Source organism: Pristiophorus japonicus, chromosome 4 (genome assembly GCF_044704955.1).
Source record: "Pristiophorus japonicus isolate sPriJap1 chromosome 4, sPriJap1.hap1, whole genome shotgun sequence".
NCBI classification, from domain to species: domain Eukaryota; kingdom Metazoa; phylum Chordata; class Chondrichthyes; family Pristiophoridae; genus Pristiophorus; species Pristiophorus japonicus.
The window spans coordinates 36,130,664-36,144,222 of NC_091980.1; the positions used below are offsets into that span (position 1 = coordinate 36,130,664).

The following is a 13,559-nucleotide window of genomic DNA, read 5'->3' on the forward strand; positions in this document are numbered from 1 at the left end:
TGTGAACTTCACACTTACCAAGCGTCCACAGCAGCATCTCACCTTGGCTGATGGAATTGTTCTGGTCGTTTGAAAGATCATTTTCAAAAAAGCCAATAAAAATACATCTTTCATTCATGTCTAAGACGCGCCGCTCTGTGAATTCCTGATCTCAGCCAAGCAATCGAGTGTGGAGAGGGAACAAGGCCAATAGCATCAGGAGGTCAAGTGAGTAGATTTTGACTGCGTGCGATAACATAGAATGAATGAATCAGTAGCCCATTTTACATCTCTCCCGGTTTTTATTTCCACTGAAGTCAATCGGGTGAGGTGTCAAATGGGCTGCCGATTCACTGTCACCCACTGTACACTGTCGCACAAAGACAAAATCTAACCCACTGTTTTCCTCAGCTGAATTCACCGGTCAAGCTAGTTGACTTTGAAAAAATAAAGTAAAGACTTACATTTATATAGCGCCTTTCGCGACCATTGGACGTTTCAAAGCACTTTACAGCTATCGAAGTACTTTTGGAGTGTAGTCACTGCTATAATAAAGGAAATGTGGTAGCCAATTTGCACATAGCAGGCTCCCACAAACAGCAATATGATAATGACGAGATAAACTGATTTTGTTATGTTGAATGAGGGATAAATATTGGCCAGGACACCAGGGATAACTCCCCTGCTCTTCTTCGAAATAGTGCCATGGGATCTGTAATGTCCACCTGAGAGAGCAGATGTGGCCTCTGTTTAATGTCTCATCAGATAGACGACACCTCTGACAGTGCAGCACTCCCTCGGCACTGCACTGGAGTGTCAGCCTAGATTTAATGTGCTCCAGTCCCTGGAGTGGGACTGAACCCACAACCTTCTGACTCAGAGGCGAGTGTGCTACCCACTGAACCACAGCAAACACTGTTGAAAGGGGAAACTGTTTAAAATAATGAAGTTATTCTCAAAAAGAAACTAGAAAATGCGGCTCAGTGTGATCACCTGTCCCTACGAATTTGATGACTGTGTTCATGTGCATGGGTATTTTGTAGTTTCTATTTGTGACTAGCCAATGTATATGGAGAATTACATATAAGATAATGAGTGAGCTTGGCACATTTTAGAGCACACAAATCACAATCGAAGGGATTAACCTTCCAATTCTCTCCCTTCAAGTATTAATAGGAGAGAAAATTGACACACGGATTTTGATTAAATCTCTGTGGCACATTAAGTGATTTCTGCTGCTTTCCACACTTGGGCCTGTTGAGCTCCCTCCTGTTTACTAGGAAGATGCACAGAAGTCTCATAGAGTTCTGAAATGACTACTTTTCCAAATATTGCAAAATAAATTCGTAAGTGACTGAAAAAAAAGATGTTTTGTTGCAGCATATTGTTCGCTTGAGGGAAGCCTCCTCCTTGCAGCTCATGCTTTTGCACACAAACAATGGAAATCGTCCCGTCCATAAAAGTAACATTTTATTCTGATTTTCAGGTTTTGATTTTCTTTCCGAACACAAATATCTGGCATCTCTGTGGCTAGCAGTGTTGAAGATTCGAACCTCATCAGCTACTCTGTTGGTGTTGATAGTGATTCCCATTTGTATCCAAGGCTATCAGAGGCCTCAGGGATCGCAGCCGAACAGCATTCGGGAGGGAATTGGTCCAAGACTCAGAAAGAGAAGTGACAGCAGCTTTCGAAGCTACGACAGTCTGGTAAGATTAAAATGAGCTTCGCGCATGTATGTGTAAATAATCAGTTTATTTATAAACCCCTTCTATTTAAGATTTCTATCCTTAATATTCCTTTACTTTCTTTTTGCCATATGTGAGACTACACACAAGATGATATCATATAACTGATGTAGCGAAAGCCTCCTCCCCCTCGTTAAGGGAAAGTTAATAATTGCATGTACTGGTAGAGCATCCGAAATCTGGAGTTCCAAAAACCGGGAGGTTCCGAAAACTGGACACTGTGCAGATGGCACAAGTCATTATCCGGAATCCGGAATCCGGTTCCGAAAACCAGACATTCCCCTAACAACAGTGATATAAACGGCACACCAATTCCAAACACCAACAGCACAGCACGTCACAGTGAAGCCTGTACAAACACTCCCAAAAAACAGACACTCACCGACACTTCCAAACAACTCGTACTGCAAGACACAAGAGGCACTCTGAATCCACGGGCACCCGCAAATCCAAAGCGTCGATACTGCATTGTTGTTCGACTCCACCTTGTCCCTATCGGCAAAGGGATCTGCATCACCCCATAGCCGCTGACCCTGTCGGCATCCGGGCCTCAATCCCCCCTCTCCCCCCTCCGTGTCCTCAATCCCCCCTCTCTCTCCCCCCCCATGTCCTCAATCCCCCCTCTCTCTCCCCCCCATGTCCTCAATTCCCCCTCTCTCTCCCCCCCATGTCCTCAATCCCCCCTCTCTCTCCCCCCCTCCATGTCCTCAATCCCCCCTCTCTCTCCCCCCATGTCCTCAATCCCCCCTCTCTCTCCCCCCCATGTCTTCAATTCCCCCTCTCTCTCCCCCTCCCCATGTCCTCAATCCCCCCTCTCCCCCCATGTCCTCAATCCCCCCTCTCTCTCCCCCCCATGTCTTCAATCCCCCCTCTCCCCCCATGTCCTCAATCCCCCCTCTCTCTCTCCCCCCCATGTCCTCAATCCCCCCTCTCTCTCCCCCCCATGTCTTCAATCCCCCCTCTCCCCCCATGTCCTCAATCCCCCCTCTCTCTCTCCCCCCCATGTCCTCAACCCCCCCTCTCTCCCCCCATGTCCTCAATCCCCCATCTCTCTCCCCCTCCCCATGTCCTCAATCCCCCCTCTCTCTCCCCCCTCCATGTCCTCAATCCCCCCTCTCTCTCTCCCCCCCTTGTCAATCCCCCCTCTCTCTCCCCCCTCCATGTCCTCAATCCCCCCTCTCTCTCTCCCCCCCTTGTCCTCAATCCCCCCTCTCTCTCTCCCCCCCGCATGTCCTCAATCCCCCCTCTCTCTCCCCCCCATGTCCTCAATCCCCCCTCTCCCCCACTTCATTTCCTCAATACCCCCTTGCCCCCCCCCCATGTCCTCAATCCCCCCCCCCCCCAACCCCTCATGTCCTCATCGGCGTCCAGATCTCAAACCCTCTCTTCCCCCCCCGCCGGCACCCGGGCCTCAATCCCCCACCCCCCCATGTCCCCGTCAGTATCTGGGTCTCAATCCCCTCCCCCGCTCCCTGCAGCCACCATCCCCAATGCACCAGGGCCCGAACCACCTACAGCCGTTGACCCCGCCATCACCCGATCCCGAACCAACTCTGCAGCCGATGTCCGTATCCAAAATCCGGACATGCCCAAAACTCGGCCCAGGGGTTTCCTGATTCGGGACGTCAGATTTCGTCTCCGAAATCTGGAAAAACCCAAAAAGTGGAATGGCCACCACTCCGAGGTTTCCGGATTTCGGAGATTGTACCTATATATAGACGAAGGGACACTGAACCACGTTATAGGCTTCAGATGATACTTGAAACCTTCCTACCCGCCAGGAGCCCTGGGACGGATTAGTGCTTTGCACACTGCCGCACGTTGGCTGACCAGAGTTCAAGGGTTTGAAGTAGAAATTTGGTGGAAGAGTCAACAAATGCAAATATGCTGCATAATCCATACCCAACTCGGGCTCCAGTAATGCAAGGCTTTATTTTCCTATGAATGTTAAATATATGGGCCGTGAATTTGTGGTCGGCGGCATAGCTAAGGGGTACACCACCAACAGCCAAAGGAAATCCACACTAAGCTCGTGTGAACCCCGCTTCGAGAAGTTGCTTTCAAACGCTGCAGAGCTGTGAGCAGCTTAGTACCCCCCCCCCCCCCGCCGGAGCCCAAGACAGCTCCGTTGTGTGTATTCCAATCTGGGATCATGTGGGGCAATGCTCCTTTCCCTTCCTGACTCTCAATCAATCAGGAAACCGAGGCGATTGCTGATTTACCCACATCTCATTTGAAATAATTTAGCAACCAGAAATACTACTTTATTTATAAATTATGATCATTGCAATAGTATTTAATACACAAACCAAGATTTCAACATTAACAGAATTCAATCAAACACTGAAAAGTCTTGAGGTACTTTTTACTGAAGGTGTGCTTAAATCATAAACCTCGATTAGGATGCTTTTTAGACAAAGCATGCAGCTGAATTACCATTGGTCCTTTAATTCTGGGCCATGACAACATAAACCTACAATTACGGTCTTATAGTCCTATCAAATTTGTTTCTCCTCTATTAGACCAACTGACATTTGGTGAATTTAACTAATCTGAAATAGAAAGTTTAAATATCTGATAACATGCAGAAATCATGAAAGTGATTTAAATCTTATTTAAATAGAAGTTGGGAAATAATTAAAGTGAGGGCAACAACGATGGTGATACAAAAAGGCCCTGCTTTCAAACTCAAACAAATGAAAGTTTCTTTCAAAGTTTGTTTCTGCTCAGACACGAACCATTATCTTATTGTTCTGCGCTGTACCTTAAACATAACTCAACATTAATACAATTTTCTCATCACCCCCCCCCCTTATGCTGTGCAACAGGCTTCTTGCACCACTTTGCACCAGAAATAAAACATTTTCAGGGTAATTAATGCGCTGTAGATGAAGCAATTAGTCTCATTTTTCCAGCACCTTGATTTGAATGAGCAGAGGAAATGTGCAGCAAAGCCTATGTGCAGTTGGAACTTGACAGATCGCAGGTTTGGAATTTAGCACATGCAGATGCATGCCAACTTTAATGGCAGGGCCTGATTTGATTGCAAGGCCTCGGATTCCCGCTCAAAGCAAGCGAGATTGAAAGGCTGGCTGGCTGTACCCAGTAGGCCTCAGATGCGAGGGGTCAGTCCGGGGGCGGGATCTGGGGGTCGGGAGATTGTTAGGGGGGCGGGGGTTGACCTGGGATCGGGGGGGGGGGGGATTGGGAGGGGCGGTGGAGGATCAGCAGGGGTTCGTGCATCGGCAGTGGTGGGAGCAGAGGGATCAGGGATCGGCAGGGGCTGAGAGTGAATCGGTGCTGGCCACCAGAGGATTGTGACCAGCCTCAGCATCATCGGTGGGTTGTAGGGGTCGGGTGCGAAGGTCTCATGGTGGGGATCAGAGGCCTAGGGCGCGCAGAGGTCGGGTGGAGGGGGGGGGGTGGTGTGGAGGGGGCGGGCTCCAATCGCGGGGTGTACGTTAGTTAGGGACCCTGGATGCAGGAGGTAGATTATAAAGCCACTTACCTCCTGGATTCAGCAGTCCTCACCTCGATTTAACTTTGTGTGAAACCCGTCCACAGGCAGTTAAATTCAAAATGGAGGTTAACAAAAAGGCCTCCAACCTCATCACGATATTTGTATTTAAATTGACGTACAAGTACAGGGTTGAGAATCCGGAAGCCTTGGGACTGAGGCTGTTCCGGATTCTGTGTACTTCCGAACTTCGGAACGTCTTTATGACATTCCGAATCGGGAAACGCCCGAGCCCCGGTTCATGTATTTTCGGACTTTGGAACAGCTTTCCGACATCCCAAGTCCAGAAATGCCTGGGCCAGGTGGGAAGGGGAGGGGGGATCGAGCGGTAATGGTGGGGCGTGGCCGAGCGGTGGCGGCAGCTCGAGGCGGGGGATTGGTCGGCTGTGGCCTGAGGCGGGGGAGAGGTCGGCCCGAGGCGGGGGAGAGGTCAGCGATGGCCTGAGGCGGGGGAGAGGTCAGCGATGGCCCGAGGCGGGGGAGAGGTCGGCCCGAGGCGGGGGAGAGGTCGGCGGGGGCCTGAGGCGGGGGAGAGGTTGGCGGGGACCTGAGGCGGGAGAGGGGTCGGCGGGGGCCCGAGTCGGGGGAGAGGTCGGCCTGAGGCCAGAGAGAGGTAGGCAGTGGCCTGAGGCCGGGGAGGGGTCTGCCCGAGGCGGGGGAGAGGTCGACGGTGGCCCGAGGCGGGGGCCCGGATTTTGGAATATTTTCCGGATTTCTGACGACCCCGCCACAGATCATCCCAGTGTCCAGATTTTGGAACAGTACGGATTCTAGAATGCTGGATTCTCGATGCTGTACCTGTACTGTCCCCTGGGAGTGGGCAGGACCCTCATCCCCATTTCGCCTTTGTTAAAATGGAACTGGGCAGATTGGAGGCGGAATCAGGTTGGGAATCTATTTTTAATAATTTAATTGTTCCAAACCCACCGGTTTTTTTTTGAGGGGGGGAAATTCTGGCCATTGATTCTTGAATTTAAATTATCTATCCACAGTGAAAATGTTCTTAAACAGGAATGAAGTATTTAAGCATGTCAAAATAACTTAGTCTAACCTTATGTAGCTCATTGGCGAAAACACATTTAGAATGTTATGTGCAGTTTTTGACTGCTCTGGAGAATGTCGAGGAAGGTGCATGAGGACTCGGCTCCAAGTTATGAAGAGAAACACTTTCTCTTTAGGGAAAAGAAGATTGATATACACGATTCAGATTTTTAAAATGCTTTGAGCAGTTGCGAATGAAGATCTGAGTATTATCCTTAGCTTGAACAATGATGACAAAAATAGAGGACATCAGAATAATATTGAACATAGTGAGAATAAAGATGAATTGAATTTCTTTCCCTCGCTGTACGATGAATATATCAAAGTCTCCAAAAAAGCAGTTAATTCAATGACAATTCTGAAACCAGAGGCACATAAATATCTGTTGAAGAATAGGATGAAGGTTGTAAGAATAGCCATAGATGATCAAATCTGGTGCTTCTTGTGCCATGGATGTCTCATTTACAGAATACAATTGATTAGAATTTAACAATGTAGTTTGCTAAGATTCACTCATCCTCGAATTTCATTGAATTACTTTCTCGTTTATTTAACTCTCAATATTTGCATGAATTTTATCTCATTCCTTAATTAAAAAAAAAATAAGAGGCAAGGTTTCACAATTGCTGTTTGATCTTAAATTAAACATTGGGATTCCGAAGACAATGCCTTCGGTCCCCATCACAAACACCGTTCCCTTTATCAACGATTCCAACCCCCTCCCTGGCCACTGACTCCTGTTGAACCAGGCGGTTTGCAACCTCGGCATCCTATTTGACAACATTTCAAAAAGTGCTTCAGTGACCGTAAGGTGCATTGGGTTGTCCAGTGGTTGTTAAAGGTGCTATATAAATGCAAATTTTTCTTTTTTTAAAAAATTTGACAGCTGAGCTTCTGACCCTATAGCCACTCCATCACAAAGACTGCCTACTTCCACCTCCATAACATCACCCCTGCCTCAGCCCATCAGCTGCTGAAACTCTCATCCGTGCTTTTGTTACCTTCAGCCTTGTCATGTATGTAACCTTCATGTAACTGTAACTGTAACCTTCATGTAACAACACTGCATACTGTACACACCTAAGAAATGCACACTTTGACCACAGGGGGTGAACTTGTGGGAGACACTCCTCACCTGGTCATCCAGGTATATAAAGGGAGGTCCCATCACTTCTTTGTTCTCTGAATAAAGGTTCGGGTCACAGAGTGACCTTGTCTGCAGAATGTGCCTTGTGTGAATTTATAGCAGTGTGTAAGGACACTACATTTGGCGATGAGAAACGGGAATCAATGACTGACGAGAATGGCCACCAGTAGCACAGAGGAACGGTACTGTGTTGGTGAGGACTGGGACTATTTCGTTGAGACGCTCCAGCAGAGCTTTGTCACGAAGGACTGGCTGGGAGATGCAGCGGCTGACAAGCGAAAGGCGCATCTACTGACCAGCTGTGGACCTAAGACGTACGCGCTGATGAAAGACCTGCTCGCACCCGAGAAATCGGCGGACAAAACCTTTGAAGTGCTCAGCAAACTGATCGGTGAGCACCTCAAACCACCGAGCAGTATACACATGGCCCGACACCGATTTTATACCCACCGACGTCGGGAAGGACAGAGCATACCGGACTTCGTTGCGGACCTTCGGCGCTTGGCCAGCCTCTGTAAGTTCACAGACGCCTGCAGGGGGGAGATGTTAAGGGATTTCTTTATTGAGGGCATTGGTCATGCCGGAATTTTCAGAAAGCTAATTGAGACCAAGGACTTGACTTTGGAAGAGGCGGCGTTGATGGCTCAGACCTTCATGGCGGGGGAGGAGGAAACCAAGATAATATACGCACGCAACTCTGCTTCCAACGTGTCGATGGATCAGGGAGTTAACATTGTAAACGCGACTCAGAACCCCGCAGGCAGGCAAGGGCAATTCAACATCACCCAGGCAGCAACAGACTCTAGAGTGGGTCCTCAACAGAGACAAAGGCAGGTTGAACGGACATTTACACCATCACAGTGGACAGTGCGTCCCGGAATGGGGCTATTGACACCCATTAACAGAGTAATCAAAGAGACAATCAGAGAGGAATGCCTGGTAATAGCTCTTTTGTTCACAACAATCTCAGCTCATGCTGGAGGTGCGGGGGCAGACATGCTGCAAAAACCTGTAAGTTTCAACAATTTATCTGTAGAAATTGTAACTTCAGTGGACATTTAGCCAGAATGTGCAGGAAGCCCACAGTGAGGCTAATTTACGAGGCAGATGAACCAGAAGAGAGGTCTGCAAGACAGGTTGATGCTTGGGACAAAGCAATGGATGCTGAAGTTCAGAGGGTTCATGTGGCAAACATCCACAGCTCATATACCAAAACGCCACCTATGATGATGAAAGTCCTATTAAACGGCATCCCGGTATGCATGGAGCTGGATGCAGGAGCCAACCAGTCACTTATGAGTGTCTAACAATTCGAGAAACTATGGCCACTCAGAGTTAACAGACCCAAACTAGAATGCATTGACACGCAATTACAGACGTACACCAAAGAGATCATCCCAGTGCTAGGCAGTGTAGTGTTGGTGGTCACACATAATGGACCAGAGAACCGGCTGCCACTCTGGATTGTCACGGGAAATGGTCCCGCGCTTTTGGGGAGGAGTTGGCTAGCCAAGATGAACTGGGAATGGGGGGATGTGCACGCCATTTCATCTGTGGAGCGAAGTTCATGCTCATACATCCTACAGAAATTTGAGTCACTATTTCAACCTGGTGTCGGGACTTTCAAAGGTACCAAAGTAGTGATACGCATCACCCGGGACGCCAGACCAGTGCACCATAAAGCCAGAGCTGTGCCGTATGTGATGCGGGAGAAAATTGAGAGTGAGTTGGACAGGTTGCTAAGAGAGGGCATAATTTCGCCCGTTGTATTCAGCGACTGGGCAAGTCCCATCGTCCCTGTCCTAAAAACGGATGGCTCGGTCAGGATCTGTGGCGACTACAAGGCCACTATCAACCGAGTGTCACTGCAAGACCAATACCCGCTTTCGAGAGCAGAGGATCTTTTTGCCACGCTGGCAGGCGGCAAGCTGTTCACCAAGTTGGACCTCACTTCAGCCTACATGACCCAGGAACTGGCCGAAGAATCCAAGCTACTGACCACCATCACCACGCACAAGGGGCTGTTTGTCTGCAACAGGTGTGCATTTGGCATTCGATCAGTGGCCGCTATCTTTCAAAGCAACATGGAAAGCCTGCTCAAATCCATCCCTGGAACAATCGTATTTCAGGACGACATCCTTATCACGGGTCGAGACACCGAGGAACACCTCGACAACCTGGAGGAGGTGCTACGCCGACTGGACCGGGTAGGCCTGTGACTAAAGAAGTCCAAGTGTGTGTTTTTTGCCCCAGAAGTCGAATTTTTGGGAAGGAGGGTTGCCGCAGACGGGATCCGGCCTACCGAATCTAAAACGGAGGCGATTTGTCGGGCGCCCAGGCCCGGCAACACATCGGAATTGCGTTCATTTCTGGGACTCTTGAACTATTTCAGGAACTTTCTGCCGAACTTAAGCACATTGTTGGAGCTGCTATACATGCTCCTGCGTAAGGATTGCGATTGGTTTTGGGGGGACTGTCAGGAACGGGCTTGGAACCTGCTTTGTTCTAATAAGCTGTTGATCCTGTACAACCCCTGTAAGAAATTGGTTTTGACATGTGATGCATCATCCTATGGGGTTGGGTGCATGTTGCAGCAGAGTAATGATGAGGGCCAACTCCAACCTGTGGCTTATGCCTCCAGGTCGCTCACCCAAGCAGAAAGGGGATATGGGATGGTTGAAAAGAAAGCACTCGCATGTGTCTACGGGGTGAAAAAGATGCACCAGTACCTTTTTGGCAGAAGGTTCAAGTTAGAAACGGACCATAAGCCGTTCACATCCCTGTTGTCAGACAGCAAAGCTGTCAATGCCAATGCGTCAGCTCGCATACAGCGATGGGCTCTCACGCTCGCTGCGTATGACTACACCATACGGCACTGGTCAGGCATCCAAAATTGCGCTGACACGCTCAGCAGGCTTCCACTGGCCACCACCGAGGGGGCAGCGGAACAAAGTGCTGAGATGGTCATGGCTGTTGATGCCTTTGACAGCACAGGCTCCCCCATCACAGCCCACCAGATCAAAATCTGGACCAACAGAGATCCCCTCCTATCTTTGATTAAGAAATGTGTCCTGACTGGGGATTGGGCACCTGTACACGGAGCATGCCCCGAGAAGGTCAGACCGTTTCACAGACGGATGGATGAGCTCTCCATCCAAGCCGACTGCCTACTCTGGGGCAGCCAGGTAGTCATGCCCCAGAAGGGAAGGGAAGCATTTATCAGGGAACTCCACAGCGAGCACCCAGGCATCGTTCTAATGAAGGCCATTGCCCGGTCACATGTATGGCGGCCGGGAATTGACTCAGAACTGGAACACTGTCTTCGCAGGTGCACGACGTGTGCCCAGCTGGGCAATGCCCCCAGGGAGGCCCCACTTAGCCTGTGGCCCAGGCCCACCAGGCCATTGTCACGTATTCACGTAGACTACGCAGGCCCGTTCATGGGAAAAATGCTCTTCATTGTTGTTGATGTGTACTCAAAGTGGATCGAGTGCATCATATTGAATTCGTGCACAGCATCCACCACTGTGGAGAGTCTGCGTGCGGTCTTTGCGACCCATGGCTTGCCGGACATCCTGGTTAGCGACAACGGCCCGTGTTTCACAAGCTATGAATTCCGGGAGTTCATGTCGGGTAATGGCATCAAACATGTCAGGACAGCACCGTTCAAGCCGGCTTCCAATGGCCAGGCGGAACATGCGGTCCAAATCATAAAACAGGGCATGCTCCGGATTCAAGGACCCTCCCTTCAATGCCGCCTATCGCGCCTCCTGCTGGCCTATAGGTCCCGACCGCATTCGCTCACGGGAGTCCCGCCCGCGGAACTACTCATGAAACGTACACTTCGAACTCCACTGTCCCTCATTCATCCAGTCCTGTCAGACATTGTTGAGGGCAAGTACCAGTTCCAAAATGAGTGCCATGACTGTAACTCAAAGGAGAGATGTATAGAAATCGATGACCCTGTATTTGTTCTTAATCACGCTTTGGGGCCCAAGTGGCTCGAGGGTACTGTAATTGGCAAAGAGAGGAATAGGGTCATAGTGGTCAGACTTAACAATGGACAGATATGCCGCAAGCATCTGGACCAAGTAAAAAAAAGGTTCAGCATGGGCACTGAGGAACCCGAGGAAGATCATGAGATGCTGCCCACACCACTGCCAGTGAATGAGCAACAAGAACATTGAGCAGCATGCACAGTCCCTGCGGCCAGCCCGGACAAGCCGGAATCACCACAGGTGACAGAGATGCATGCCAAGGCTCAACAACCAGAGCCCCAACTGCGGCGCTCCACGAGAGAGCGTCGACCGCCTGAAAGACTTAATCTTTGACCCCATAAGACGTTGGTGGGGAGGTGATGACATGTATGTAACCTTCATGTAACTGTAACCTTTATGTAACACCATTGCATACTGTATACACCTAAGAAATACGCAGCTTGACCACAGAGGGTGAACTTGTGAGAGACACTCCTCACCTGGTCATCCAGCTATATAAAGGGAGGTCCCACGCAGGGTCATCACTTCTTGGTCCTGTCAATAAAGGTTCGGGTCACAGAGTGACCTTGTCTGCAAAATGTGCCTCGTGTGAATTTATAGTACTGTGTAAGGACACTACAAGACCAATGTTCCCTCTAACTAACTTATTTTGGATGCGTGGCCCCTTTAACGGGCGGCGCAGCCTATTCAAACTTCCACGCGTGCGCCTTTTTTTGCACTGTGAAGCTAGCAAGTGACCTATGCTGGACCTCGGGGTCACTGCGCGGCTATGCAGCTTAACGGGAACATTGCTCCAGACTCTGCTATTCTACTGCCCCCATAGTCAGCTCCGATCTTCCACCCTCTTAACTCACCCAAAACTCTGCTGCCCACATCCTAACTTGCATCAAGTAGTGTTCACCCATCATCTCTAAGTTCACTTACCTACTTTGCCTTCTCGTCTACCGATGCCTCAATTTTAAAAATCTCATCCTCTTGTTCAAATCCCTTCATGACCTCGCCACTCCCTATCTCTATAAATAGGGACTCCTAAAGCAAGCGCTCTACTCGGAACTCCTTTACTGCAAATGAGCCAAAGGTGTGCAGAGGAAACGTTACAGGGACACCCTCAAAGCCTCCCTGAAAAAGTGCAACATCCCCACTGACACCTGGGAGTCCCTGGCCAAAGATCGCCCTAAGTGGAGGAAATGTATCCAGAAGGGCGCTGAGTACCTTGAGTCTCATCGCTGAGAGCAAGCAGAAATCAAGCACAGGCAGCAGAAAGATTGTGTGGCAAACCTGTCCCACACACCCTTTCCCTCAATGACTATTTGTCCCACCTGTGATGGGGACTGTGGCTCTCGTGTTGGACTGTTCAGCCACCTAAGGACTCATTTTAAGAGTGGAAGCAAGTCGATTCCGAGGGATTGCCTATGATGATGAAACTCCTCCAGCCCTTCAACCCTCAGAGAATTCTGCGTCCCTCTGACATTGGCCTCTTGTGCATTCCCTACTTCCTCTGCTCCATCATTGGAGGCCATGTCTAGGTCCCAAGCCTTGGAATTCCCTCCCCAAATTTCACCACCTCTTCACCATTCTCTCCTGCTTTAAGGCTATGCTTATATTTAAGGCTTATAATCTATCTCTGTCACCCGTCCTAATGCCTCCTCCTTTGGCTCAGTGTCAATATTTTGTCTGATTACGCTCCTGTGACGTGCCTTGGGACGTTTCACTATGTTAAAAGCGCTATATATAAATGCAAGTTATTGTTGTAGATAACTTGCCTGAGTGGCCATTATTCATCACAAGTAAGTGCCCACAAACTATCAAACTTTTGGGGGGCATCACAGCTGAACCCAATCTTGTTCAAGCCTGGTGTTTTCAAGTGCATTTACAGCAGGTATATAGAAAGATAAGGAATGAGAACCCTGGCTGATATTTTGTTTCCCCTTCCCTTGCCCTGGAACACTGTAAATCAAAATGTAACACCGCTCTTGCTACCCCAGTTGAGGCTAGTAAACTCAGCATTGAAACATGGGACCTTCTCAGAATTTATGGCTGTGACTTTTCATCTTCCAATTGGGGGAATACAGGGGCGATAGTTTGATCTTAATAGATTTTTCTGTAGTTAGTTGCCTCCCTCAGAGGATTG

The 13,559-nt window shown here is 49.3% G+C and overlaps 1 long non-coding RNA gene across 1 annotated transcript in view; it reads left to right on the forward strand.

The window, feature by feature from the left end:
• Positions 1 to 1,558: 1,558 nt before the first annotated feature.
• The window catches only part of LOC139262035 (uncharacterized), a 183,671-nt gene continuing 171,670 nt past the window's right edge, over positions 1,559 to 13,559 (forward strand). Inside the window, exon 1 of the long non-coding RNA XR_011592862.1 lies at positions 1,559 to 1,686. This is a non-coding gene — a long non-coding RNA (uncharacterized lncRNA). The remainder of the gene's footprint in view (positions 1,687 to 13,559) is intronic.